The sequence below is a fragment of the Phoenix dactylifera genome, chromosome 5 (genome assembly GCF_009389715.1).
Source record: "Phoenix dactylifera cultivar Barhee BC4 chromosome 5, palm_55x_up_171113_PBpolish2nd_filt_p, whole genome shotgun sequence".
Taxonomy (NCBI): Eukaryota; Viridiplantae; Streptophyta; class Magnoliopsida; order Arecales; family Arecaceae; genus Phoenix; species Phoenix dactylifera.
In genome coordinates, this window is record NC_052396.1 from 1,952,926 (window position 1) to 1,958,925 (window position 6,000).

Genomic DNA, 6,000 nt, shown 5'->3' on the forward strand with positions numbered 1-6,000 from the left:
GCCGCTTAAGACTTGGCGTATTTTTCCTTTTTCATTGTATCCGGGGTCGGCTCTTGAATAGCCGACCTCCAATTTTGTAATTGGCCTTCCGGCCCTTTATCAATGAAAAATACTTTTGTCATTCTGTGTTCGTCTTTCCCTTTCTTGTCGTGAATGAGGCTAGAGCCTTAGCTAACCGCCTCGACGACCTCTAACTTTGCATTTTAGTTTTCGGGCTACTTAACGAAGTTGCCCTTTTCCCGAGTTATACCTTAGCCTTCTCGGATCTTAGTCATTCCGAGCAAAGGGAGCTCCGAGCTTAGGTTTTCAGAAAATTTTCTAAGTCCTATAACTCGGATCTTAGAATCGCGAAAGTCGTCACGTTTGGCCTTTAGGAAAATCCCAAGGCATTGAGGTCGGGCCTTAGCCCTTCGAGTAGGACCGGGCTAGGTCTGTTCGTGCCGCTATTCGGGGGAGTCTAGTCGGGTTTCCAAACTTGACTTCCGGGTCCTTTGTAGGGAGCGCGGGCTAATAGTCGAATTATCGCCGAAGGTTTTCATAGTTATTGTTCTCGGACTCTGCCGAGATTTCAGTGAGTAAGGCTGGAATCTCTGAAGATCGCCTTAGTATCTGTGTTCGGCTGGTGCACTTGCGGCCGGGACCGCTTTCTCAGCTAGACATCGGAGTCTATGTATGGGGGCCGAGTTGGGCCCTAACTTACGAAGACTTTGCTCAAGTTGAGACTTGACGAGTGGAGACTTGTCGAACGGAGCATGCATAATGTAGTTAGGAGATCGGTCTTAAGCCGACCCATTGGAGTAGCCCGACTTTGGGGCGAGATAGGACTCCAACGTTAGATGATTAGCGGTATGTAGATAAAATTTGACAAGGAAGGCATCGAATTAGATGTACCTCTTGCATTCTCGGAGTTGTGTTTCACATGGCGGAGTAGGTTGCTTCCCTTCCTCGTCGTCCTCCGGAGTCATTTTTGACTTGTAAGGGGGCTCGGGCTTCTCACGGACCCGACGACACCCACCGAAGTTGAGAGGATCTGGGGAGGCTTTATTGATCTACAGTTCTTTTTGAGGTCGAGGGAGCTTGAGACCCTCTGGTCGGACCCCGGGGCGCCCCAACCTTAGTCGAGGAGTCTTGTGTCAGGTCGGCGGGCCTGTGGGCGCTCTACCGAAGTAGGGTGCGCGCTAGTTCAATGGCAGAGCTCTGCTTCAGAAAGTATCGTCCGCTTCGGGGATCGGGGATCGTCGACCGCTCCCGGGGGTCCACTTTGTGGCGCCCCGGGTGGAACCACCCTTTCCACCCCTCACGGCTTCGTCCCGAGGTCGAGGGAGTTTGGAACTCAGCGGTCGACCCTCGGGGCATCCCGACCTTAGTCGAGGGATCGTTCGTCAGGTCGGTGGGTCTGGGCACGCTCTACCGACCTGCGACGCTTTCCGAGGTCGAGGGAGTCTGGTTCTCTACGGTCGACACTCGGGGCATCCCGACCTTAGTCGAGGAATCGTTAGTCAGGGGATCGGGGATCGTCGACCGCTCCCGGGGGTCCACTTTGTGGCGCCCCGGGTGGAACCACCCTTTTCACACCTCACGGCTTCGTCCCGAGGTCGAGGGAGTTTGAGACTCTACGGTCGACCCTCGGGGCATCCTGACCTTAGTCGAGGGATCGTTCGTCAGGTCGGTGGGTCTGGGCACGCTCTACCGACCTGCGACGCTTTCCGAGGTCGAGGGAGTCTGGTTCTCTACGGTCGACACTCGGGGCATCCCGACCTTAGTCGAGGAATCGTTAGTCAGGGGATCGGGGATCGTCGACCGCTCCCGGGGGTCCACTTTGTGGCGCCCCGGGTGGAACCACCCTTTTCACACCTCACGGCTTCGTCCCGAGGTCGAGGGAGTTTGAGACTCTACGGTCGACCCTCGGGGCATCCCGACCTTAGTCGAGGGATCGTTCGTCAGGTCGGTGGGTCTGGGCACGCTCTACCGACCTGCGACGCTTCCCGAGGTCGAGGGAGTCTGGTTCTCTACGGTCGACACTCGGGGCATCCCGACCTTAGTCGAGGAATCGTTTGTCAGGGGATCGGGGATCGTCGACCGCTCCCGGGGGTCCACTTTGTGGCGCCCCGGGTGGAACCACCCTTTCCACCCCTCACGGCTTCGTCCCGAGGTCGAGGGAGTTTGAGACTCTACGGTCGACCCTCGGGGCATCCCGACCTTAGTCGAGGGATCGTTCGTCAGGTCGGTGGGTCTGGGCACGCTCTACCGACCTGCGACGCTTCCCGAGGTCGAGGGAGTCTGGTTCTCTACGGTCGACACTCGGAGCATCCCGACCTTAGTCGAGGAATCGTTTGTCAGGGGATCGGGGATCGTCGACCGCTCCCGGGGGTCTACTTTATGGCGCCCCGGGTGGAACCACCCTTTCCACCCCTCACGGCTTCGTCCCGAGGTCGAGGGAGTTTGGGACTCTACGGTCGACCCTCGGGGCATCCCGACCTTAGTCGAGGGAATCTTGCGCCGGTCGACGTTTGGTCGTCCTGCGATACTTCTCGAGGTCGAGGGAGTTTGGGACTCTACGGTCGAGCCTCGGGGCATCCCGATTTTGGCCGGAGAATCTGAGGATCACAGACGACCCAACATTAGAAGAGAATTACAGTCATCAAAATGAGAGAATTATTTGCAAAAAGGAAGCTGAATCCATTGTCCTAATTGTCTTGAACCCCTAGGGGTTTCATTGGTGGTATATTCGTAGATTCTCGGAGTTCCAGCTTCGCGGGATCTGAGTCCCCTCCAGGGACTTCAATTTGTTCGCCCCTGGTCGTTGTACTCGGGCGATTCTATACGGCCCTTCCCAATTCGGGGCGAGCTTTCCTTGCTCGGTCGGTTGAGAAGCCTCGGCTCTCCTGAGGACGAGGTCCCCTACTTTGAAGAGCTTGGGCTTGACTCTGGAGTTGTAGTATTGGGCTGTTCGCTGTTGGTATCTTGCCATGCGGACCCGGGCGACCTCTCGTGTCTCTTCGATGAGGTCCAAGTTGCTCCTGAGCTGGGAGGAATTGGTGTCGGGGTCATAATGCTCCACCCTTGGAGAAGGCAGGCCGATCTCCAACGGGATGACGGCCTCAGTGCCGTATGCTAGGTTGAAGGGGGTCTCTCCCGTGGGCAGTCGGAACGTGGTCCGGTACGCCCAAAAGACATTGTACAAGTCCTCGACCCACTGTCCTTTGGACCGATCAAGCCTAGCCTTGAGTCCCTGCAAAATAGTGCGGTTAGTTACCTCAGTTTTCCCGTTTGTCTGGGGGTGAGCAACCGAGGTGAAGCGGTGATCAATGCCGAGCTCGGAGCAAAATTTCCTGAAATGAACATTGTCAAATTGTCGACTATTGTCGGATATAAGGATACGGGGTAGTCCGAATCTGCAGATTATGGACTTCCACACGAAGTCCCGCATCTTTTGCTCGGTGATCCGGGCGACAGGTTCGGCCTCGACCCATTTGGTGAAGTAGTCGATGGAGACGAGCAGGAACTTTCTTTGTCTGGAGGCTTGGGGAAAGGGCCCCAGGATGTCGATCCCCCATTGGGCAAATGGCCAGGGGGCGATGATAGAAGTCAGCAGGGCCGAAGGTCGGCGCTGGATATTGGCGTTTCGCTGGCACCGATCGCATTTCCGGACGAAATCCGTCGCATCCTTCTGGAGTGTGGGCCAGTAATATCCTTGCCGCAGGATCTTGTGGGCCAGTGCCCGACTCCCCATGTAATTTCCGCAGATCCCTTCATGGACCTCTCGGAGGGCATAGTCCGCCTCGAAGGGGCGGAGGCATCTGAGAAGGGGAGAAGTGAATGATCGACGATAAAGTCTATTCTCGTACAGGACATACCGGGGGGCTTGGCGCTTGATTCGGCGAGCCTCCGTCTCGTCATGAGGTAGGGTCCCGTCTTGGAGGTAGCAGACGAGCCCATCGATCCAGCTTGGCTCGGAGTCGATGCACATGGTGGGCTCGGGTTCCTCCGTGCTGGGGATCTGAAGATACTCGAGCGTTGTTCCCTTGGGAAGCTCGCTCATGCGGGAGGTTGCCAATTTGGACAGCTGGTCTGCCCGAAGTTTTCCGCCCTGGGAATGTACTGAATATTGAAAGAATTCAGGGCAGACGTAAGTTCCCGCACCTTTTGGAGATACTTTTGCATGGATGGCTCTTTAGCTTCAAAGTCTCCTTGGATCTGGTTCACTACCAGCTGGGAGTCGCTGAAGGCCGTCAGGTCTTCCACTTTCAGTTCTTTCGCCAGCTTGAGCCCGGCGATGAGAGCCTCATACTCGGCCTCATTGTTCGAGGCCGGAAATTCGAGGCGCAAGGCTTGCTCGGCCACTACTCCGTCTGGACTGGTGAGGATGAGTCCGGCTCCGCTACCCCCCGAGGTTGAAGACCCGTCCGAGTGCAGGACCCATGGCTGCCTCGGGGCTTCCTCCGCGGATACGGGTGGCAACTCGGGGTCGTCCGGCAGAGTACACTCCATGATGAAGTCGGCGAGTATTTGGGCCTTGATAGCCGGCCTGGGCCGATACTCGAGGTCAAATTCTCCGAGCTCAACCGCCCATTTGGCGATCCTCCCCGCACGATCCGACCTTTGCAATATTTGCTTCATAGGCTGGTCGGTCAATATAGCTATTGTGTGGGCTTGGAAGTAAGGCCTGAGTCTCCGAGCCGAGATGATGAGAGCGAAGATGGTCTTCTCAAGTTTAGAATATCGGGTCTCAGCATCCCTGAGAACCCGGCTGGTGTAATAGACCGGCTTTTGGAGCTTGTCCTCTTCCCGGACGAGGACTGAGCTCACTGCGGCCGGGGAGACGGCCAGGTATAGATAAAGAACCTCGCCCTTCTGGGGCTTGGTGAGCAGCGGGGGAGAGGCCAGAAGGCTCCGGAGCTCTTCAAAGGCTCGCTGGCATTCTTCTGACCACCGGAAGTCTTTCGGCCGTTTGAGGCTTTTGAAGAAAGGGAGGCAGCGCTCGGCTGACCGAGAGACGAACCTTCCCAAGGCGGCAACTCGCCCTGCGAGCCGCTGCACCTCCTTAACTGTCTTCGGAGGCGACATCTCTTGCAGTGCCCGGATTTTCTCCGGGTTGGCTTCAATTCCGCGCTGGGTCACTATGAAACCCAGGAACTTGCCCGAGGTGACCCCGAACGCACATTTCGCCGGGTTGAGCTTCATTTCGTATCTTCTGAGCTTGGCGAATGTCTCGTCGAGATCGGCTATGTGGTGTTCCGCCGCTCGGCTTTTCACCAGCATGTCGTCCACGTAGACTTCCATATTTCGGCCGATCTGGTCTTTGAAAATTTGGCTGACCAGTCTCCGATAGGTGGCCCCAGCGTTTTTCAGGCCAAAGGGCATCACCTTGTAGCAGTAGGTGCCCTTGTCGGTGATGAAGGCCGTCTTCTCCTCGTCTTCTGGCGCCATTCGGATTGATTGTACCCTGAAAAGGCGTCCATAAAAGTTAGCAGTTGGTGCCCTGAAGTAGAGTCGACGAGCTGGTCGATGCTTGGAAGGGGAAAGCTGTCTTTCGGGCAGGCCTTGTTCAGGTCGGTGTAGTCTACGCACATACGCCATTTTCCGTTGGCCTTCTTTACGAGGACTACGTTGGCGAGCCAGTCCGGGTAGGAGACCTCCCGGATGAAGCCGGCTCCGAGGAGTTTGTCCACCTCCTCGGCCGCAGCACGTTGCCGTTCCGGGGCGGAGCCCCTTTTCTTCTGCTTTACAGGCCTGCTGGTTGGCCTCACCTGGAGTCGTCGAACCATGACCTCGGGGTCAATTCCCGGCACGTCCGCAGGCGACCAGGCGAAGACGTCAGCATTGTCCCGCAGGAAGCTGACGAGGCGATCCCTCTCGCGGGCGCCGAGGCCGGAGCCGACCTGCACGGTTAGCTCGGAAAAATTTTCTTTTAGTGGAACTTGAACAAGAAGCTCACCGGGCTCTACTTGCTTCTTCCAGAGGGTGTCCCTCGCATCGAGGGTTTCCATGGGCAATGAA